General features: G+C 41.7%; 1 long non-coding RNA gene across 1 annotated transcript in view; it reads left to right on the plus strand.

Moving 5' to 3' along the window:
* Nucleotides 1-19,250, plus strand: part of LOC132418485 (uncharacterized) — a 111,789-nt gene extending 92,539 nt beyond the window's left edge. Inside the window, exon 3 of the long non-coding RNA XR_009517999.1 lies at nucleotides 18,866-19,250. This is a non-coding gene — a long non-coding RNA (uncharacterized lncRNA). The remainder of the gene's footprint in view (nucleotides 1-18,865) is intronic.
* The last annotated feature ends 5,248 nt before the right edge of the window (nucleotides 19,251-24,498 follow it).

Here is a 24,498-nt window from a genome sequence, read left to right on the forward strand (position 1 = left end):
ATATAAAGTCAAGTAAGTTAAGAGCTCTATAAACTTAAATTTGCCTTGGGAATCTCAGTATAAACGCATGATTTCTTTTGTACTTTCTAAAAATATACATATTTCTGGGACTTCCCGGGTGGTCCAGTGTTTAAGACTCCACGCTCCCACTGCACAGGGCCTGGATTCAATCCCTGGTCAGGGAAATAGATCCCGCATGCCACAACTGAGAGCTCGCATGCCACAACTAAAAGATCCTGCATGCCGCAACTAAAGATCCCGCATGTGGCAACGAAGATCCTGCGTGCCGCAGGTAAAAAAAAAAAGATCCCTCATGTCGCAAACAAAAATTAAAAAAAGAAGATCCTGCGTGCCACAATGAAGATCCCACACGTGGCAAAGAAGGTCCTGTGTGCCACAACTAAGACCTGGTGCAGCCTAAATAAATAAATAAATATTTTTTATAAAAAAATCAATAAAAATATACATATTTCCTAATTCTGTTCACTGAAAAACTATAGAATCGATGAAAGCCCAGTAAGAGTGAGGACCGTAACATCCCAATTATGGTTTCTAAATAGTATTTGCTAAAAAAGGAATCAGAAGTCCTTAGAGTAATGTTTAGTTCCAAGTTGGAGCAGGGAGTATATAAAAGAAATCTGAGACATCATGTTATTCTAGAAAACAAGGAAGCTATCAAAGTCTGTTGGGGTCATGACAGAAAGGTTCCTGCTGGTGAAAGATGGGACAATTTGAGCATCAAAAAGAAAAATGCAGCACACCAAATATATAAATATCCATGATTTTACAATATTTGAAAAAAAGTGAGCTTCTTTGGAAGTTACTGGAACGTCAATTCATTATTCTAAAAATTGACTAAAGAGAAAGAATCCAATATTTATTGTTTCTTGTACAAAGTATATTTTCAGGTAACTACATAGTTGATGCAGAGCATTTCTAGCGGAAATCATCATTAGTTGTCAAAATCATTAGGTGGATGTCAATGGGGACCTTTATAATGGAAGGACCACTCTGACGACACCTGAAACCCATGTCATCAGTCAAGCCACAAAAGGAAACAGTATGACCTTGTTGTCATATAAGCCAAATAAGATAATTTAGGACAGTTTAATTAAAAGACTATTTACCAAAGTGTGGACATGGTTAAGGAAAACCAACATGGAATGATGAAGCACCCTAGGACTCACATGAGCCGGGGGCATTAACTCTAGGCCTGAAGGGGTAAAGAGAAGGAGCAGTTACCATAACCTTAAAAGAGAACTGTAGCTTTAAAAGAAGGTCACGCAATGGGATCTGTGGCCTCTGTTAAAGAAGCGTAACCACTGCCAACCTGTGACAACTCAGCGGGGAAGCAACCACGGGGATATATACCTCAACTTTACTCTCTACCCATCCTATGATCTATGGGTGGCTATCATTGGAAAACCAGGAGCCAGAGGACAAAGAAGTCTGTTGATGGAGTCTATAAAAGTCAGCTCCTGGAGCAGAGAGCAGGACAGAGAAGAGTGGAGATAGAACTGGGGAGACAAATAGGGAATATCTGGCACACAAGTAATACATCCTTTCAGCACCAGTCTAATTCTTTTAACAGACCTGAACAAAAGACCAGACTTCATAAGGATGCGCCCAGCATTCAGTATTTCTCAGTTTCTCCCTGATGTTGAAAACCAATGAGAAGCAGGCTGACGTTTCAACAGAGTCCTCAGGATGGAGGCTGCGGTGACCCTATTTGTTCATCCCATTTGCCAGCTGGCAGACTAAAACATCCATAGTGAGATTCAAGATTTGGTTTGGGCTCCAGCGACTCTAGAGAAAGAAAAAATCTGCAACAAATCCAGTCTCTCTGGCCGCTTGCAGTTTCTTGAAGTTGATTTTACACATTAATTTGCTTCAACAAAATCTTGTCAAAACTCCAAATCTTCCTTCCTCTCCCACTAATTCTTCCAGAGCTCCTACTCTTTCTATCCATGAAAAGACCTAATGATTTTTGTCACTTAGTAACTAGGGTGACCATAATATACAGTTGATGTCATGGTTCACAGATACCGTATTTGTGAATTTGCCTACTCACTAAAGTTTATTTGTAACACGAAAATCAATACTCGTGGTGCTTTGGCTGTCATACACATACATGTGCAGAGTGGTAAAAAAAGACTTGAGTTACTCATGCATGGGCATGTTCCCACCTGAGGTTGAACGTGGCAATGCTCTGCATTCTTGCTTCAGCTCTCATACTGTAAACAAGTGTCCTTTCTGTGGTCTATTTAGTGCCACATTTTCCCAACTTTTGTGCTTTTTGTTGGTGGTTTTTCTGTTTAAAATGGCCCCCAAACATGTAGCACCGGAGTGCTGCCTAGCATTCCTAAGCACATGCAGGCTGTGATGTGCTACATGGAGAAAACGCCTGTATTAGGTAAGCTTCATTCAGGCATGAATTATAATGCTTTGGGCCGTCAGTTTAATGTTAATGAACCAACAGTGTATATGAAATCAGGTATCTTGAAACAGAAACGCAGATAAAACAAAGTTGTATATTGATAGATTTATGAAAATGCTATGACTAAAAGTTTGCAGGAACCTAATCCTGTATTTTCGCTGAGCGCACCGGTTCAATATTTGGTAATTCAGTGTTTGCACTGACTTTACAGAACGTAACTACTATGAATAGAACTGTATTAAATAAAATACTTTAGGAAGTGGAAGATGGAATGCCTATAGAGAACAGACCTGTTTCCAAGGGGGTGGAGGGTGGGGAAAGGATGAGTTGGGAGTTTGGGATTAGCAGATGCAAACTAGTGTATATAGGATAGATAAACAACAAGGTCCTACTGTATAGCACAGGAAACTATATTCAATCTCCTGGGATAAACCATAATGGAAAAGAATATGAAAGAGAATGTATATATATATATATATATATCTGAATCACTGCTGTACAGCAGAAATTAACACTGTAAATCAACTATACCTCAATAAAAATAATAATAAAAAAGAAAGATGGAATGCCTAGACAACAGGTGAAAATCGGGACTCATAATACTATAGTGTGTTGCAGCCAACCCCCACTAGCTTGCAGAGCTGACCCTGTGCATCTCTTCCTAACTCCACATTCACTGATGCCACATCAATAGCTTGAAATTTACACATGGAAATTGGTAAATCCTACGAATCAAAGAGCCGGTTGTTAAACATTTACCAGCACACCACTGACTCTAACCCTTCATTTCTGTAATTTTCCCCTTAAATTCCTTTTGTTGAAGTACAGGAATCACAGTGAAGCTGTCACCAATTACCTCAGCTAACTGTAGCCCTGGAGAAAATAATTCTTAGGTGGATGACCAGAGGTGTGTGGCAAAATCCTATGCTTACTGCCTCTTCCTTCATTCCGTCTTTAATTTCTCTCATAGCAAAATCTAACTGGAACCTTGATGATGAAGGAATCTAGAAAGTATAGTATCCAGGCTTCAAAGGTGGAGATGATACTGAATATCAGTAAACCCTATATGACATGGAAGGAAAATAACTCTGATATTAGTAAATACCAATAAACTATTCAATAAATATTTCCTATGTGCCATTCACTGTACTAGGGGATTTCAAGCAGTAATTTTTAAGCTATGGGTAAAAATTTATAAAAAGTTATATTATTAATCTATTATGTTGTATCCAATGTTATTTTTTAATAAAACTGAACAAAGCAGAATAGAACAGAAATCTCAGAATGCATCACATGTAATATGAGTAAATATTGTTTGTAAAACTTTCATCTCGGATAGATACATATATGTCTATATATGTTTGCAAAGTGAAATGCATTTCTTACTGTTGATTACAGTCAAAGTTTAAAAAAAAAACACATAGCTTTTAGAGCAAGGATTAGCAAACCTTTACTCTAAAGGGTCAGATAGGAAACTTGTTACACTTTGAAGACCACGTGGTCTCTGCTACAACTACTCAACTCTGCCTCTGTAGGGTGAAAGCAGCATAGATAATAAGAAAATGAACTGATCTGGCTTGTTCCAATAAAACTTTATACACAGAAACAGGTGGATGGCGTGTAGGATTTGACTCACAGGCCATAGTCTGCCAACTCCTGATTTAGAGCAAATGTTTCTCAAACTATCTGTTGGAAAGCACCAGTTTTTTGTTTTGGTTTATTCCTGCCCAGGACAAGTATACAGCTCACGCCATATGCAACTCATCCCAGCGAGTTCAGCAACCGCCAATCTGACCTATGCCTTGCTCAACAACATGAGTACAGTGAGCATGCACTTGAACAATACAGTAATGTCAGTTACATTTCTAGAAAAGATTATAAATACATACTCCCACTTTATGTACTTATCTTGTTGCGGACTGGCGACAAACAGTTCACAGACCAGGGACCAACCACATTTTGAGTAGCACTACTTTAGAGAATACAAAAAAATAAAAGATACTGCCATTGTATTCAAGAGGTTTATGAGCTAATGGAGACAGACCTGTTAACAAATAACAATAATACAAGGTAGAATGCAATATGTGCTCTAATACAAAAACTAGTTCATAGCACATGAACATATTTTTCCCAAACTTGACCTATCTATCTGAAATGGCCACTTGTGCTTGAGGTATATAGATATAGATACTCCACATCCAAAGAAATTATTTAATGCATAGCAACCATTATTAAAACCCTTTTATTTGATAATAATCTGTGTGTGTATATATGTATATATACACACACATATATGTACATATATGTGTGTGTATATAAGTATATATACAAGATTTTTCTATCTTTGTTTTGAAAGGTACTCTGTGAAATTTAGAGGACAGAGGTCCTCTCACAGACATCACTATGAACAATTCTTGGTGAATGAAGACTTAGAAAGCATCACTATGAACAATTCTTGGTGAATGAAGACTTAGAAAGCATCCAACTCATTTACTGCTATAGCTGGGGCTGATCAACTAGAGACAGAAGCTATTGTTATTTTTTTTGTTAATAATTTGATTTTTTTGTTTTTTATATATATATTTTTCATTTTTATTGGAGTATAGTTGCTTTACAATGTTGTGCTAGAGGCTATTGTTATTTGCATGTTAAATAGTTTGCTTCTCTCTCCAATTTCTCCCCGACTTTTATATATATATATATATATTTTAGAGTTGAGTTTTTATTTATTATTAAAAACCAAAAAGCGCAGCCCTGCCGAGGCCCAGTGTCCCCTGGGGGAGCGTCCTCAGTCCAGTGGTCTCGGAGCCGGGGTAGGGGAGGCCTGGCCACAGACTCTCGCTGTGACGCACGGACTCTAGAGATGACAACACTTTCTTTGTGTGAATAAAGTACGTATGGACACTTGAAAGAAAAGAAAACGTCAATTTTTTTTCCAATGTCTAAGAGTTTACTTATCTCTCCAGTTTTTTTGTTTTTCACAGTGGTAACGTTTATTAGGAAGGAGGGATTCAATTAGACTTCCACATCACACACACAAGAAACAGACTGTAACCGTCGTTTCTAAAGAGGAAGGAGGAGAGGCAGAGGGCCCGGACTCCCAGGGGTCAGGCCGCTTCAGCTGAACAAGGGGGGGAGTATGGGCTGAGGACGGATAAGGCCCCTGCTCACCACCCCTCCAGTGAAGTTTAGTGGCTAAAATACTCCTACACAGCCCCTGCCCCCCAAAGCCAGCAGCCCAGTAGAAAGCTGTGTTCTCTAGCAGACAGCCGGGTTATGGCTGGTGGCAGGGAGGAAGAATGTCTTGCTATCTCTTGCTGCTCCTCTGGGTTTCTTTGCCATTAATGAAAGGGTTGCTGGAGGGTCCAGGAGGGCCGGCAGGTGTGTGGTTGGGCTGCCTTCGGGTAATTCGGGTGCTGGGGGGTGTGGGCCACCACCAGAACCATTACTCTTTATAAGCTAGTAGTGAAAACCATTTCGGAAATACTTTAAGATGTATAAATACATAAGATGGTTGATGAGAGTCGGATCATAGTGTGATGGAGTAAAAATTCTTGACACTTGAGAGTTTCTGGCCATTACCCTCCCCAGGTGCTTTAAAATGAACTGTTTTCTTGCTCTTTCCTTTTTCTGCCCTCCAAGGAGGGACTTCTGATGACAAGCTGCTTTGAGAGCTTCTGTGCTAGAGAGTCAGAAGAAAATGGTGAAGCAGAGTGTGTGGACGAGGGTTTCATGGGATCAGGAGTTGTTAGATGTGGACAAGACATCCATGTAAGCATGGGTTGCTAATGTCCACGTGTTGACTGGAAGGAGAGGAATAAAGCAGCGCCCGTGGCGTGTGATGGGAGTGTATGGGAGAGGACTAAAAGAGGGCGTTTTAAGGCTTATCGCTGAGCACTGTGTTTCCCTTCATGGAGTTGCTGAAACATAAGAAAAAAATTATTTAAAACATACCTTTAGTTGTATGAAATACATTCTTTCAAAAACAACACCATGTGAGGAATGGTTTTATAATATTAATATTGTTGTGGTTTTGAACTAGTAATATTAACTACTGTAGTGACATTTTGTGCCTTTCCCGGTCAAGGTACTCAAAGGATGTTTGAAGCTGCACCTTCAGAGTCTGTCAGAGCTACTAAGTTTTCTTTTGGTGAACGCAAAACTAACATGACTAATGTTGAAAGATCGCCATGAATCACACATTTGACACTTTATCTTGACCATTATAACCTGATTCAATTAAAATTGGATCATCTTTCCCCTTCATCAGAACCTATGGAATGAGGAAGAGATAAGTAATATTATCTTAGTTTTACAAATGGATGAATTTAGGTGCAAGAGATTAGATGCTTGCTCTAGGGTCACTTGGTGAATTGGGTCTCCTGATTCATTAAGTGGCAGAGTTGGCATGGACGTCCAGTAAATTTTTGTGCTTAAAAGAATGCCCAGATGATTTTGGCAAATGGATCAGCTACGGATATAGGAATGCGGGGAATATCTGATCACTCTACTGATGTTCCAGTAGTTTCTTCATCTTAATACTGTTACCGAACCAAACTTGGGTCCACTTGCCTGTGTGCAGTAAAGCCAGTCTATTGACACCAGGTTGTGGTGAAGGAAAGTGCAGTGTTTATTGCAGGACACCAAGCAAGGAGTCCAGGGCAGCTAGTGATTAAAAGACCCCAACTCCCCAAACTCCCTGAAAGGCTTTCAGGGGAAGGTTTTTAAACACAGGGTGAGGGAGGGGAGGTTGTGGTATGTGATCAGCTGGTGGACATTCTTCTGATTGGTTGGGGGTGAGGTAATCAGGAGTCAACATCAACCTTCTGGTTCCAGCTGGTCTGGGGTCGGCGTGCTTGTGGGCAGCAGACAGTTAACTTCTTCCACCTGGGGGGGACTTCAGTATCTGCAAAACAGCTCAAAGGATTTGGCTCCGAATATTATCTATAGCCCTTGGGGAGGAACTAAAGGTCCTTGACTTTGTTTAATGGCCAAACTATTATTCTTTTGTCTTGCTTTATTGTCTTCCTTTCCTTCTGCATTTTCTCACTTCTCTGATTAAACTTATTCTTTTTTTAATTTTAAATTAATTTTCATTGGCGTATAGTTGATTTACAATGTTGTGTTAGTGATTAAACTTATTCTTTGCCTAAAGCTTTTCTACAGACAAAAGGCAGCTGGGGAAAAAAAAAAAAAAGGCAGCTGGAGGACATGGAGCTCTGGGAAGGCTCCGTAGGGTCCTGCTTGGTTACACTATCTTGTGTGAATACTGGAGTGCTCCCCAGAGACCTCACTCTCAAGGAAGGATAATTTGGACTTCCTGTGCTTTTTTTTTTTTTTTTTTGCGGTACGCGGGCCTCTTACTGTTGTGGCCTGTCCCGTTGCAGAGCACAGGCTCCAGACGCGCAGGCTCAGCGGCCATGGCTCACGGGCGCAGCTGCTCTGCGGCAGGTGGGATCCTCCCAGACCGGGGCACAAACCCGTGTCCCCTGCATCGGCAGGCGGACTCTCAACCACTGCGCCACCAGGGAAGCCCGACTTTCTGTGTTTTTAAAAAGGCTTCACTGCCACCTATATCCTGGGCTCCACCTCCAGCCTCTCCTCTCCCCACGCATAGGACAGTCATACCTTCAGTTACTTTAAGTTAGGCTGACATCTGGTGGGATTTCAGACATTGAAATTTTAGAAAATAAGGTTTTTATTTTGCTGTTTGGAGGAACAAAGACCCAGGAAATATTCCCAGGACGAGAGTGGGACAGAAGAGGACAGAGTATGAATTTAGCTTCAGTTTATTCTTAGCTGTGAAATAGAAAGCTTAAGCGAGAGAGAGGCATGGACATATATACACTACCAAACGTAAGGTAGATAGCTAGTGGGAAGCAGCCGCATAGCACAGGGAGATCAGCTCGGTGCTTTGTGACCGCCTGGAGGGGTGGGATATGGAGGGTGGGAGGGAGGGAGATGCAAGAGGGAAGAGATATAGGAACATATGTATATGTAGAGCTGATTCACTTTGTTATAAAGCAGAAACTAACACACCATTGTAAAGCAATTATACTCCAATAAAGATGTTTAAAAAAAAGATTATTCTTGATAACATACCCATGAATAAATGGGTCAGGGAGGAGTGCTCTGAATCAGTCCTGTCGCCAATAAGAGAGAAGGATGTCACCAGCCTCTGAAACACTCCCCCATGGGTAACAGATCTATTAGGTAGATACTGTCCCGCTCCTTGCCAGCAGAACACAGTTAATGTCATGGAGAAAGCTCCACGGTGGCTGGGAAATTCACATTTTATAAAAAAGCGTAACTGTCTAAAGCCTGAAATGTATGTATTTCATTTTCTCCAGAAATGCTTTGCAATCATCTTCCCTCATCACTGCATTTTTCCTGATAGAGAAAGCCTTTGTGTTTGTGGTACACGTCAAGTTCTTGAAGTGAATGGTAGCACTGCAACTTGGATGATTCAGAAGGATTTTTAATTCTCTTTAATTTATTATTTTAGTAAGTAAATTTAAAGCAAACTATTTTTCCAGCCTAATTGCTTTTGTGACATTCCCACTGAGTCCCTGTCGTTTACATAATAAGGCTGATTCTGTTAGAAGGGTGACCTGCCTGGCCAGAGGGAAGAGAAATCATTGTTGGGCCTAAACTTATTCCCAGGCTTGACACGTCTTCCCAGATGCATTAGCACAATCTTATTTGCCTCGATCAAGGATAGGGCAAGAATGAGACCATTGATCCAAGTCAAGAACTCTTCCAAATTCTGTTCTGGTTCTTCTAAGGCAGGAATGCAAACTCAGCATCTCGCAAATGGGTCATAACCTTTTTTAGGTCACAGACCTTTTGAGTATCTGATGAAAGCTGTGTTGATCCAGGTCCTCTAAGATGGGATTAGCCATGCAAGAGATTTATTGAAAGCTTGTGAGGAAAAATGAGGGGAGCGTGGAACTGGGGAGGCTAGGAGAGCCCTCAGACTGAGAAGGATATCTGATCTGACTCCCTGTAGAGGAGAGAGGGAAAGAAGGAAGGTTAGGTGGAAGCATCTTAGACTTCAGTGCTGTTTTAAGAGTTCAGTCAGGCTCTCAGGGAGTCCTCGAGCCAAAGTCGCCCATCAGGGCTTCCCTGGTGGCACAGTGGTTAAGAATCTGCCTGCCAATGCAGGAGACACGGGTTCAAGCCCTCCGGGAGGATCCCACGTGCCGTGGAGCAACTGGGCCTGTGCGCCGCAGCTACTGAGCCTGCACTCTGGAGCCCGCGAGCCACAACTGCTGAGCCCGCACGCCTGGAGCCCATGCTCCGCAACAAGGGAGGCCACCGCAGTGAGAGGCCCGCGCACCACAATGAAGAGTGGCCCCTGCTGTCTGCAACTGGAGAGAGCCCGCGCGCAGCAGCGAAGACCCAACGCAGCCAAAAATTAATTAATTAATTAATTTTTAAAAAAGAGAAAAGAATCAAAATAAAATTAAAAGAAAAAAAGTCGCCCATCGGAAGAGTCCCACGTCTCCTAGGAACATGCCTGCCTTAGTTTCCCTGAATTACTCGCTCACTGGCTGGAAGCCACTGGGGCTACTGGTCAATTACACTCCCAAAAGTCAGAGGTCTCAGAGGGACATTTTCATGGCCACCAGTCTATTCCTTGCACTGCACAGAGCTACTTGACACAAATTCAGGGAATAGATCCTCTGTGGTTCCCATGGGCCACTCTTCCTGAGGGGAAAACTCACAAAAGAGGAGTTAGTGGGATGAACTACAACCCCTGTTGCTGCAGTTGCTCTTGGAGCTACAATTGGTGCTCATCCTCTCTTTCCTCTCCTATTCATTCTAGATTTCTCTCACCTTCAGATATCACCTCTGTAGGTCTTGCTGGCTTGACCTGATGGTGTTATATAACCCCAACCTTCATTCCTGAGAGGTGTGAGCCCTTGGGAGTCATACCCTTCTGAGGCTGGGGTGGCTACACTTGCCCACGCACAGTCATAATTGGGTAAGAGAGTACCAAGAGGTGCCCAGGTGTATCACCTGGGTAGCACACACGTTCTCCACGCTACCATAATGTAAAAGCAACCTTATTACCTCCTGATGATCAGCGCCAATTACTCTTGTCCCAATTGACCCGTCTTCTTGCCTGCTGGTCCCTGGGCTCCAGGAGTCCAAAGTGTCCTGGTGGTAGCCAGAGCTTGTAGTTCAGTGGGACCCTTTCCTGCATCCTCTGGCAAGAGTGTGCCCTCTTTGAGGACCATGACCACCATCCTTGTCATGCCCGGAGTTGATGGGACTGGAAGCACAGAGTCCTCCAGTGGTGAGTGGGGCCACTCATCTTCCACCCCTTGGTCTCTGGATCCATGTATGCTTTCTACTAGGATACACAGCACCAGATACAGGTCTCTGATTTAATATATACACTGTGTCCTGAAGAGCACCCCCTTCTTTCAGAGTGTTGCCCCCAAACTGGCACTTTAATTATTCCTTTCAAAAGCCATTCCAGTGTTCTGTGAGGCTGGATGCCTCTGGATGGTGTGGTACATGATACAACCAGTGGAGCCCATGGTCATGGGCCCGCTCCCTCACCTCCTTTGCTGTAAAATGGGTCCCCTGATCAGATGCCATGTTGCGTGGGATTCCATGCTTCTAGATCAGGCCTTCCGTAATCCCCAGGATTGTGGTACTTGCTGAGGCTCTACAGGCAGGAAAGGTAAACCCAAGTCTAGAATAAGTATCTATACCTGCAAGGACAAACTACTGATGCTTCTCAGATGGAAGGGACTCATTGCTGTTGACTTGATACCAAGTGACCAAGAGATAGTGCCAGGGCTGGGAGCTCGGTTTGGGTCCCTCCTGCCAACATGTTGGACATTTGGAGGCACCAGTAAACTAGATCAGCTTTGGTAAGTGGGAGTCCATGTTATTGTGGCCATCTTGGCAACCATGGCCACTACATGAATATGCCCATTGTGCCAATTCTAGGGTGGCTGATGACAAAGGCTAGCTGATGTCAACTGGCTGAGTCATTTTTGTCTACTTCGTTGTTAGGTGCCTCTTCTGTGATGGATGATTTCTGGTGGACGTTTATGTGTGTTACAAAGATCTTCACATTTTATACCCACTCCCATATTTCCATCCCCATGCCTCTACCCCAGAACTCCTTGTATCTGATCTTCTAGTCTTCCCTTCCAGGCCATTGGCCACTGCCCATGAATCTAAATATTCTTACCTCAGACCACTGTGCCTTCCACACAAAGTGGATGACCAGATGTACCACTTCAGCGCCACCCATTGGGAAGATTATCCCTCCCATTTTCATTCAGGGCCACTCTCGAATGTGGTGTAATGTAACCACCATGCATTTTCAGCTTTCCCTCACACACTGAGCAAGAACTTTATTTTCCTCCTTCAGCTGTTTGCATGAGAACCCTCCCCCATGTGTCTGCAGGTTCAAGCCTTGGTGGGACACTGGTACAACTCTTATGGGTGACATGGGGATCCGGGCTACCTGCTCATGCAGTTAACTTGTGTCCTCTGGTCTTGCTTGAGCCCCATCCTGGATGTAACATTTCCATGTTGTTATGGACTGATGCTAAGCCTGTCTTACTTTATGACTTGACAGTTCAGAAAGAACCCAACTCATAATGTGTAGCTCCAGCTGCACGTTGATGCTCGTGAGCAAACATTTTGTCTCTACCAGGGCCCACTAAGCAACCAGGACCTGTTTCTTAAAGGGCATATTATTTTCTGCTGTGGATGGCATGCCCTTGCTCCAGATTCCGAGGGCCTACATTGTCTTTCTCCCGCTGGAGCTTGCCATAAGCTCCACACTGTGTCATTTTCCACCACTGATTCTTGTAACACCTTGGATTGTATCCAGAAGGTCAGCTGGATGGTACGGCCCACGTGGCAATGTTGCTTGCACCATAACCTGGACCTGCTGCAGAACCCTTTCCTACTCTGGCCCCTACTTAAAGCTGGGAGTCTTCCATGCCAGAGTAATATTCCAGGAGTAGAATGGGCTGCCTCTAGGACCCAAAGAGGCCTACAAGATGCTGTGCTTCCTCTCTGTGCTAGGGGATGTGAGATTCAGGTCTGTTTTTTTACTTTGGAGGGGTATTCCAGCATGCCCCTGACCCCTGGACTCCTCCACTGGGATCACCACCAATGAAATCTTTAGCAGATAAGTTGTTACTTTGTTCCAAGGACTATCTGTGTCTCACCTACCAACCAGGATAGTGTCATCTTCACCTGCAGGGAAGTGAATGATCAAGTTCCAACTCCACATCTTACTGCCTATGTTCTGAGACCACTCCTGGTGCCACTTATGAAGTCCAGGTCCTCTAAGAAGTAGGTGTCACAACGGAACTAGCCATGCAAGAGATTTCTTAGGGACAGTGCCTAAGACAGAAAATGGGGAGGGAATTGGGGGAGGCTGGATACTTCAAAGCAGGTCTGAGTCTGGGTGAAGGAGAGAGAGAAGGGAGGAAGAAAGTAGGAAGGTTGGGTGGAAGCATCTTAGACTGCAACACAGTTCTGAAGGAGTCTACAAGACCATCAGGGAGGCCTTGAGCCAGAGGTGGCATCAGAGAAGTCCTGCATCATTGGCTGGGAGCAGGCTGTGGGAAGCATGGCCTTGGTATCTACACAATGATACAGTTCAGAGTGCAGCAGCTGGGACCATCAGTCGCTTACGGTCCTTGCAGTAGGGGATCGGAGAGGTCTATTTTCATGGCTGCCAGGAAGGTTTGTTTCCCTTCACAAAAAAGAATACTAATATGCCATGTAAAAATGTGTGTAATTTCATAAGGTTCATGGACCCTCATGGACCCTCTCAAGTCCACTCGTTGGATGGCATGGGTGGTTAAGAACACCTGTTTTCAGAATTTACTGCTGATGTCATTCAGAATAGACTGCTGTGGGTGTTTATTGGAAAGACAAGCAACACATCTTCAAAAGACACATAAATTCCTTAAGGATGTATAGTCTCTTCATTAAAAGGGGGGCCTATATCCTCTTAATATCATGTACAGTACTATATACATTGTAGATAATCTCAATATCTTGGATGGGTATACAATAAGGATCCCAGCCAAAATAGTCCCATTTTGGGGGGAGTTTTAACAGTAGGATTAGGAAGCAACAAAGGCTTTTCAATCTTGAAACTCTCTCTTGTCTCATAGTTTAGCAGAGCAGAAGTTTGGTGAATCCACCAATTTCAGAAGGCTCAGAACTTTGTTCTAATAAAGAAGATGCCCAATTTCTTTAATCAAGTAAAATGTTTTCAATATGTTATTCCTCCTCGGTAAACAGTGCAGTTGAAGCAGGGTAGTGGAATACATTTACAAGTCCAGGCAAAGGATGATCTTGCACAACTCATTTGATCCCTGTGTGTTCGATTCCCCTACCTTTTTTTTTTTTTTTTTTTTTTTTTTTTTGCGGTACGCGGGCCTCTCACTGTTGTGGTCTCTCCCATTGCGGAGCACAGGCTCCGGACGCGCAGGCTCAGCGGCCATGGCTCACGGGCCCAGCCGCTCTGTGGCATGTGGGATCTTCCCAGACCAGGGCACGAACCCGTGTCCCCTGCATCAGCAGGCGGACTCTTAACCACTGCACCACCAGGGAAGCCCATCCTCTACCTTTTTTAATGTTTAAAAATATAAATACTTTATTTATAATTTTAATTGAGATGAAATTTACATAGTTCAAAGTGCACAAATTTTGAAAGAACAGCTCAATAAATTTTCACCCATGTGACCACCAATCAGGTCAAGATATAGAACATTTCCAGGACTCCCAGAAGGCTCCCTCGTATTCCTTCCCAGTCAGCACCCCACCCCTGCACATAAAAGTAACCACTATTCTGACTTCTATAACCATAGATTAATTTTGCCTGTCCTTAAACTTCATGAGCTCCTTTGTGTCCAGTTTCTTCCACTCTGCATTATGTCTGAGACTCATCCATGTTTTTGGGGGTGACTGTACTTCATTTATTTTCAGTGTTGTGTAGTATTCCATTGCATGGTTATCTTATCATTTACTGGCCCATTCTACTGTTGATGGATATTAGAGTTGTTGCCAGGTTGGGACTATTATGAAAAAAGCTGCTGTGGATTCTTGAAGATGTCTTTTAATGGACATAAGTACTCATTTCTCATTAGTGCATATCCAGCAGTGAAACTGCTGGGTCAGTGAAATATGTGTGTTCAGCTTTGCTAGATATTGCCCAATAGTTCTGTAATGTAGTTGCACTACCAGTTTTCACTCCCATCAGTAAGGTGTCAGAGTTCTAGCTGTTCCCTAGCCTATCCTGGCCTCACAGACAGTAGGTATCGTAATTCCTTTAAATTTTGGTCATTCTGGTGGGCATTTTCCACTTTTAAGTAAGACTGACTGAGCCATTATCAGTCAGGGAAAAGGCATGTCAGTGCTCTCAGAACCTCTTAAAGAGCTTAGGACGGTTTTACCCCACTGGATACACAAGGTTGTGATGTCGATTTTTTTTTACTATTTATTACAGCATTCTTGGTTCTTCGGAAGCACACCTATAGAAATAACAAAAGAAGTTTTATAATTATAAAGGCCCTTAGAAAAGGCACTGGAAATGATTCTTGGACACTGAAAGTCTAGTCTATGGCCCAAATTGAAGTGGTACAAAGAGGGAAATGGCCTCTTCAGGGACCAGAGAAGAGGTTAGCTCCAGAGGAAGGAATGGATCACGCATTTTATTACTGAGAATAACTGTCCGTTCTTACTTAAATGTGTATAACTTCTCAGTGGTATTTAAAGGGTTCATAGTTATCAAACAACTTGGACTTTGTTAGGTCAGAGAAACAGCGGTGTTCACATCGATCAGGTTCTGCTGTTTTTGAGCTTTTAATGATGAAAGAGGAAGGACAAGAAAGCCATTAATAATTATAACTAAGTAGTTTCCCTACTTTACTCTCAGATTCATGGACAGGAAATATGTCCGTTTGATCTATTAATCTGTAAATCAGGATTTGAAGACAAGAATTATAGATTCATCATCTCCTTTAATCCTTTCCCTTAACTACTCTTACCCTATAAAACTGCCTTGATTTGTCTGTGGGGCTCTATTTCTAAGTTATTTTAATTCACAATAATTAAAAATGAACAAATGTTTATTCATTGCTTTCCTAGTGCTAGGTAAATGGCTAGGGGTCCTTGCACCTATTATCATTTATGCTTCACACCAAGTATCTTGCTTAAGTTCTTCTCACCCCTGTGAAGCTAAGAGATTATATTTTATTAACACTGCTTTAAAGATAAAACTATTAAGGCAAAGAGGTGAACTGACCTGCTTTTGTATGTTTCATTATAATTTCAAGTTCAAAGAGCTTATTCTCTTTCTTTCACTTTTAGATTCAAGTTGCCAAGACCTGTCAGTTTTCTCCTGGATGAAGGCTTCCATTTCCACAACTGCTGCTCTTGTTCAGGGAACAGAATAGCCACAAGACTGGTTTCCCAAATAAATCTACACAGTATCACCATATCAATCTTGATGAAACACTGCTTTCATTATGTCCCTCTCTCCTGCCACACTATTCAATGGCTCCCCAAAGCCTGCAGGGAAAATTCCAAACTTAGTAGCTTTTTGGTGAAGGCGCTCCTCAGTTATACACCAACATACTTTTCCAAATACTTTCACACAAAATCCTCCATTTCAAACAATACAGACTACTTACTGACCATCAAATAAGAATTCCAATCTCACACATTTGCTCACAGACCTGCCAACCTGAATGCCCTTCTCCTTTTTCTTTGCCTAATCAAATGTTGCCAGGCCTTCAATGATAGACATCCATCCACTGACCTGAGGGGTTCCCTCATCAGGTATTTTCTCCCATCTCTCAACTCCTGTGGCATTTCATAGTTGTATTAAGGAGACAGCAAATTACCTATAGAGTAACAACAGGATGAAAAGTGGCATGGTAGATTTGAAAATAAATTATATACTCCTTGAACTGAAAGAGCTCAAAATGTGAGATGACAATATAAATGGAAAATTTAATTAGGAACTTAAAGATATGTTAGTAGCATTTCTGAGCATGTTCTATGTACTAGGCCATGCACTATTTTCCCTGGACTTGCACATTTATTTCTATAAGTAGGCACTGTTATTATCCTCCATTTACCGTTGAGGAATCTGAGGCTCAGGTGTGTTATAGGACGTAGCCAAGATCATCCAACTAATAAGGGGAGAGGGAGCATTTGAATCGCCCATATTCTTTTTTTTTTTTTAACATCTTATCCCTTAGGGTATAGTGCACTTAAGATGTGATCTCAAGTTCCACTTGCTCCAGGAAGAAGACAGGGAGATTGGGGGAATGTAAGACATTGGAAGACTAGTAGGAAGGTGAATACAGAGAAACAGAGGAGGGCAAGAATTAACAAAAGAGAAATAAAAAGATGGACTGAAACTTGAGCCAATAAAACGGAGCTTAGGATTCTGGAGCTAGCTCTGTCAACATTTGTCTTCCAGGGTCCTCCTTTTATAAACCAGTTGAAGATTTGTAGATTCTTAAGTGGCTCCAGTTCAGTCAGCCATTTGGTTCTCAGCTTTAAAGCTGTGGAAATGCCATTTTACTAGTTTGTCAGCAGTTGCTAAGACTTTGAGGACCAGCTCATACCAACCAAATATCTAAGAGATTGATGAATAAACCAGCTAACAGTATATTCATGTACAATGACACTATTTTACAATACAGTCGACTCATAGCTGTCTTCACAGAACACTCCTAATGGATATGTCCTGTCAGTGGCTTCCCATTGTGCTTAGAATAAAAACCAAAATTCTTGCTTTGGCCTCAAAGGCCTACATGAGCTAACCCCGGTTGAACTTTCCAGACTTGTCTTGTGCTCCTCTCTCCCTTGCTCACTAAACTCTAGCTATATTCACCTTCTTCCAGTTCCTTGAAGAAGCCAAGCACTTTTTCACCTCAGGACCAACCTGTATGCTACTCCCTCTAGCTGGAATAATCTTCTCCATTCTTCACTTAATTATATGGAGCTCAGAAATTAAATACCTTAATTTCTTTTACTGACCTTAGTTAAAGAAATGTAATTTTTACAGTTATATTTAATGAAAAGTCTTGAGGGGAGCTAATCTTATTAGCATAAGCACTTTGAGAATTAATTCAAAATGTCATATTTGTACAACTCTCAGGAAGATAACGAAGAGAACTCAGAGGACATTGAAATTCTAGTGACCATGTGAAAAGGCACTGTTGGAAAAATAGCCAGTAAGAACATAAGTTTTTAAACATTAGGATATGTGCTCTGTTCCTTGTTAGTGAGATGAGATCTTCAGAGAGATGTTCTATGATAAGACTTGTAAGCACAAAATGTCTAGTGTAATCACTTCTGCTCATAAAACAGGTTTGTTATAGGAACTTGTAGTTATTCACTTCAGGGATAAAATAATTTCATAATAATAAATGGAATGGGCTCACTTAAGCCGTAAATGTACCTACCAGCCCTATGGTTCAACCTATACCTGTAGAAGAAATTCCATCACCTCAGACAAATCTGCTCCAAATCCAGTGAAAAGCCTGGGCGCCCCCCCCCCAATTATTCTCATCACTTAGGATTCAGTTTTAAGGTCACCTTCTCTGAAAGGCTTTCTCTGGGCACTGTATTTATAGCAGCACTACTTAAATTTTGGAAAATCACTTGGTAAAACTACAGATACCCGGCCCCTCCCTATTTCCATAAGCCAGGGCCTCTGTGCTCTTTATTAGCTCTCCAGGTGATTCTGATGCTCACTGAAGCTTGAGAACTGCTGATCCAAATGTGTACTCTTCCTTTTGTCCCTTTATTCTCTATTAGAGCGTCCTGTTTGTTTCCCTCCCAGCCCCTATCACAATATCTATTTACATGTGGTTGTCCGTCTCCCCTACTAGACTATAAGCACCATGAGGGCAGGGATCATGTCTTGTCAATTACTACATCCCAGCATACAACACAGAGCCTGGCACAAAACTGGGGGTCAAAACAATAGATGGCTCAGTATGCATAGGATGAATGAAATGGATTTTTGTTCATAGTGCACCCAAGACTTGCTTTATAGAAGTGGGTCATAAACTTTTTATTTTTCATGAGAATCTTTTTGGGGGATACTACTAAGTATTACAGATGAAATCAGAGTAGAGTCAGCTGTTCTGGTTAAATCAGAAATGGATGTTCCAGAGTTCTTCCCACCTGGCCTCCCTTGTATCCCTGAAGGAAGTATAGGACCTTGCTTCACAATGGGTGGTACTTGGACCAGCAGCATCAGTAAATGGTACAAAAGGAATGGTGGGTAAGACTGCTGACGCCATAGCACGAATCAAGGCAGTAGAACCAAAAGTCATTTTATTCTTCACTATCACATCCAGGCAGTTTAAAATTTTTTGTTGTTGTTTTTTGTTTGTTTTTTTGCAGTACGCAGGCCTCTCACTGTTGTGGCCTCTCCCGTTGCAGAGCACAGGCTCCGGACGCGCAGGCTCAGCGGCCGTGGCTCACAGGCCCAGCCGCTCCGCGGCACGTGGGATCTTCCCGGACCGGGTCACGAACCCTTGTCCCCTGCATCGGCAGGCAGACTCTCAACCACTGCGCCACCAGGGAAGGCCCAGGCAGTTTTTTTTAAAAAGCCAGATTCACTTACTAATGTCCTTGATGAAGCAGTAAAAATTATTAATATTAAATTTCAACCCTTGAGTACATGTGTCTTTAATATTCTGTCTGATGACATGAGAAGTAAGCATTAAGCCTTTCTGTTGCATAACAAAATATGATGATAAGATATGCTGAAGATAAGAACATATGCAATTCTTTGAGTTGTGTGTTGAACTAGCTGCCTTTTGCATGGTACACAAGTTTTTTGTTTGTTTGTTTACATTTATTTATTTTTGGCTGTGTTGGGTCTTTGTTGCTGCGCGGTCTTTCTCTAGTTGCGGTGAGTGGGGGCTACTCTTTGTTGTGGTACGCGGGCTTCTCATTGTGGTGGCTTCTCTTGTTGTGGAGCATGGGCTCTAGGCGCGTGGGCTTCAGTAGCTGCAGCATGTGGGCTCCGTAGTTGCGGTTCGCAGGCTCTAGAGTACAGGCTCAGTAATTGTGGCGCACAGGCTTAGTTGCTCCGCGGCATGTGGTATCTTCCCGGACCAGGGCTCGAACCTGTGTCCCCTGCATTGGCAGGCGGATTCTTAACCACTGCACCACCAGGGAATCCCCTTGCATGGTACACAAGTTTTAATTTTAAAAAAACTGACAAACTATGGTCATTTGGACTTGGGTATTTGGCAGACATTTTGAAAATGAACGAGGTGAACCTTTCACTTCAAGCAAAGTAACTGACAGAATTTGTTGCCAAAGATAAAATTTGAGCTTTCAAGAGAAAATTAGAATTGTGTAAAATTTTTATCTTCTTGGCAATACTTAAAGATTTTTCTAATGAGATAGGTGGTTGTCTTAGCCCATTTGGGCTGCCGTAAACAAAATACCATAGACTGGATGACTTATAAACAGCAAACATTTACTTCCCACAGTCCTGGAGGCTGGGAAGTTCAAGATAAAGGTGCCAGTACAGTTGTGTTCTGGTGAGGACCCTATTCCTGGTTCATAGCGCCTTCTAGCTGTGTCCTTACCAGGTGCAAGGAGCTAGGGAACTCTGGGCAGTCCCTTTTATAAGATGCTAATCTCATTCATGACTTAAGTGCTTACCCTCGTGACTTAAGTGCACCCTCATGACTTAAGTGCTTACCAAAGATCCCATGTCCTAATACCATAATCTTTGGGTGCTAGGATTTTAACATATGCATTTTGGGGGCACACAGACATTCAGACCATAGCAGTGGTGGTATTAACAAATGCGATTTTAAAATTTTGCATAATGTAATGTGCCATCATTTGGAAGATCTGCATAACTCAGTGAACTAATATTTTCCAAATGACCAGTGTAGAATCACACATGGGCAAAAGATTTATTCAAAGTGAAGTTTTATGTAACAGTATAGAAAAGTTCTTGATGTGGTTTCGGATTCCACACTGCAACTAATCTTTAAGGAGCTATGTAACATCCAAGAATATTCATGATTATTTGAAAAGGCTACTTCCCTTTTTAACTACTTATATCTGTGAGGCTGAATAGTCTTCCTATACTTCAAACCAACATAGTACCACGGATGGAAAGCAGAAACAGATATGAGAATACATCTGTCTTCTATTAAGGCAGGCATGCAAAAATACAAATCAATGTCGTCTACTCTATTCATTAACTTTGTTTTGGAAAATATAGTTATTTTCATAAAATATTATAGGTTTACTATTGTTAGCTTTAAATAATATATAAATATTTTGAAAATTTCTCAGTTTTAATTTCTAATGTGATATATACTGATAGATATATACCATATAAACAAACATCTTTGAGATCTTTATAATTTATGAGAGTATAAAGAGGTCCTGAGAACAAAACATTTAAGAACTGCTACCTTAAGAACAATTTGAAAACTTCTTCCTTTAAGCAGTTCTAGCCCCAAAGATAAATAAACCCTGATGAGTTGTTCCTAATCCCTTTCCCCTTTTATCAGCTAGACCCCAAGTCTGACAATTGCCAAATGCCTCAGATTTATTTCACATAAATGTACATTCCCGTCATGCTTTCCTAAGCAAAAGAGTTGTCACTTTAGGGATGCAAGGATTCTTCAATATATGCAAATCAATCAATGTGATTCACCATATTAACAAATTGAAGAATATAAACCATATGATCATCTCAATAGATGCAGAAAAAGCTTTTGACAAAATTCAACACCCATTTATGATTAAAAACTCTACAGAAAGTGGGCATAGAGGGAACCTACCTCAACATAATAAAGGCCATATACGACAAACCCACAGGAAACATTTTCAGTGGTGAAAAACTGAAAGCATTTCCTCTAAGGTCAGGAAGAAGACAAGGATGTCCACTCTCACCACTATTATTCAACATAGTTTTGAAATCCTAGCCACAGCAATCAGAGAAGAAAAAGAAATAAAAGGAATACAAATTGGAAAAGAAGTAAAACTGTCACTGTTTGCAGATGACATGATACCATACATAGATAATCCTAAAGATGCCACCAGAAAGCTAATAGAGCTAATCAATGAATCTGGTAAAGTTGCAGGATACAAAATTAATGCACAGAAATCTCTTGCATTCCTATACACTGACAATGAAATATCAGAAAGAGAAATTAAGGAAACAATCCCATTCACCATTGCAACAAAAAGAATAAACTACCTAGGGATAAACCTACCTAAGGAGGTTAAAAGACCTGTACGTAGAAAACTATAAGACACTGATGAAAGAAATCAAATATGACACAAACAGATGGAGAGATACACCATGTTTGTGGATTAGAAGAATCAATATTGTGAAAGTGACTATACTACCCAGAGCAATCTACAGAGTCAATGCAATTCCTGTCAAATAACCAATGACATTTTTTAACAGAACTAAAACAAAAAATCTTAAAATTTATATGGAGACACAAAAGACCCCAAATAGCCAGGGCAATCTGGACGGAAAAAAACGGAGCTGGAGGAATCAGACTCCCTGACTTCAGACTATACTACAAAGCTACATTAATCAAGACAATATGGTACTGGCACAAAAACAGAAATATAGATCAATGGGACAGGATAGAAAGCTCAGAGATAAACCCATGCACTTATGGTCAACTAATCTATGACAAAGGAGGCAAGGATATACAATGGAGAAAAGACAGTCTCTTCAGTAAGTGGTGCTGGGAAAACTGGACAGCTACATGTAAAAGAATGAAATTAGAACACTTCCTAACACCATACACAAAAATAAACTCAAAACGGATTAAAGACCTAAATGTAAGACCAGTCACTATAAAACTCTTAGAGGAAAACATAGAAAGAACACTCTTTGATATAAATCACAGCAAGATCTTTTTTGACCCACCTCCTGGAGTAATGGAAATAAAAACAGAAATAAACAAATGGGACCTAATGGAACTTAAAAGCTTTTGCACAGCAAAGGAAACTATAAACAAGACGTAGAATCTAGAAAAATGGTACAGATGAACTGGTTTGCAAGGCAGAAATAGAGACACAGATGGAGAGAACAAACGTATGGACACCAAAGGGGCAAAGGGGGAGGGGGAGGGGGGACGAATTGGGAGATTGGGATTGACATATATACAGTATATATATACATATATACAGTAATATGTGTAAAATAGATAACTAATAAGAACCTGCAGGGACTTTCCTGGTGGCACAGTGGTTAAGAATCTGCCTGCCAATGCAGGGGACATGGGTTCGAGCCCAGGTCCGGGAAGATCCCACATGCCGCAGAGTAACTAAGCCCATGCGTCACAACACTGAGCCCATGTTCTAGAACCCGCAAGCCACAACTACTGAGGCCGTGTGCCACAGCTACTGAAGCCTGCATGCCTAGAGCCCGTGCTCCGCAACAAGAGAAGCCACCGCAATGAGAAGCCCGCGCACCACAACGAAGAGTAGCCCCTGCTCACCACAGCTAGAGAAAGCCTGCGCGAAGCAGCAAAGACCCAATGCAGCCAAAAAGAAATAAACTTAAAAAAAAAGAACCTGTTGTATAAAAAATAAATTAAATTTAAAAAAAAAGAGTTGTCACTTTGATTAGATTTTTGCACTTGTTGGCTTCCATGATTTGGTTTGGCAGAGAGCCAGGCCGCTCACCTGGGTAGCATAGGCGTTCACAAAGCAGCTTCTAGAAAGAGATGACTCAAGTGAAGCATCAGCTGCTGGCTTCTGCCAACTTCAGAAGACAAACTCATTCTTTGCCTTTTTTTAGGCAAAAAGCTATTCTACTCAGTGTTTCTGATGGTGGGATATAATTTTGTTATTAAGGGCCAAAGAAAAACTATAAAGTATTAAAAACAATCAATCAAATAAAAGGGGGCTAATATTTATTTAGCACTTGCTTTAAGCCAAATACTCTTATATATGTTAATTCATTTAATCCTTTCAGCAACACTATGAGATGGGCATTATTATTCTCATTTTACAGATAAGGAAAGTAGGATTAGATGGCTGTTACATAGCAGAGGAGGGATAAAACCCAGGCCTCAGTGGCTCCAAAGACAGATTAATAGTCAGAGGATCTGGGTTATGTCAAATGCTTTATGGTGGTGCTTTATGGATGTGGGGATAAAGACACCTCAAATAATTCTTTAGAATTAATTACCTCATACCAATGATTCTCAAAGTGTGGTCCCTGGACTGGCAGCATTGGCATACGTGGGAACATGGTAAAAATGCAGATTCTCAGGCCCCAATCCAGACCTGCTGAATGGGAAGCTTTGGGGGAAGTGAGGAAGGCAATGCAAAGGGCAGACCAGCTGCCAGAGTTGCCGACCTGTAGTGTTTAACTGTGACAGAAATAAACCTGCAATATTGTCAGTTAACTCAGGTGTACTCTTCTCCAGGGAGAGCAAATTGGTCTCCTATTCCATGCAGCTAATAAATTCCTCATTATGAATTTCAACATGTGACAGGAAAATAATATTTGTTATTTATAATGTTCTGCTTCCTTCTTAAGGAAGACTGATCCTGGTAACCAGGAAAATTTTTGCTTGCTTAAGCACGAGCTCTTCACCATTTGTCTAATGGCCTCTTATCTTCCTACTCCTCCCTTGATGCCTGAAGGATCAGCAGTACAGTACAGACCTCTGAAAAACCTTATTCATGGATCTTCTTAGATCAGATTCCCTAGAAGCAGAGCCTGAGTTGGGGATTCCTGTGCAGATGATTTATTGAGGAAGCACTCTCAGGAGAAGAGAAGCAAGGGAAGGAGGTTAAGCCTCAGGGAAAGCTAACCAAGGATGTGGTCTCAGACAGATACTGGCTTCAGCCTAATCCCCAGGGAAGCTCTGGAGCATGAATTTCACCACAGGGTTGGTCCTGCCTAGAAGGATGAGAGCCAAGTTTTTGTACACCTCTCTATCAGTTACTCACTGACTGTGGACTGCAAGTAGTGGGATGAGGGTGAGAGTGTAACCTCCTGGGCTAAGTGGTTCCTG

This window comes from Delphinus delphis, chromosome X (genome assembly GCF_949987515.2).
Source record: "Delphinus delphis chromosome X, mDelDel1.2, whole genome shotgun sequence".
NCBI classification, from domain to species: Eukaryota; Metazoa; Chordata; class Mammalia; order Artiodactyla; family Delphinidae; genus Delphinus; species Delphinus delphis.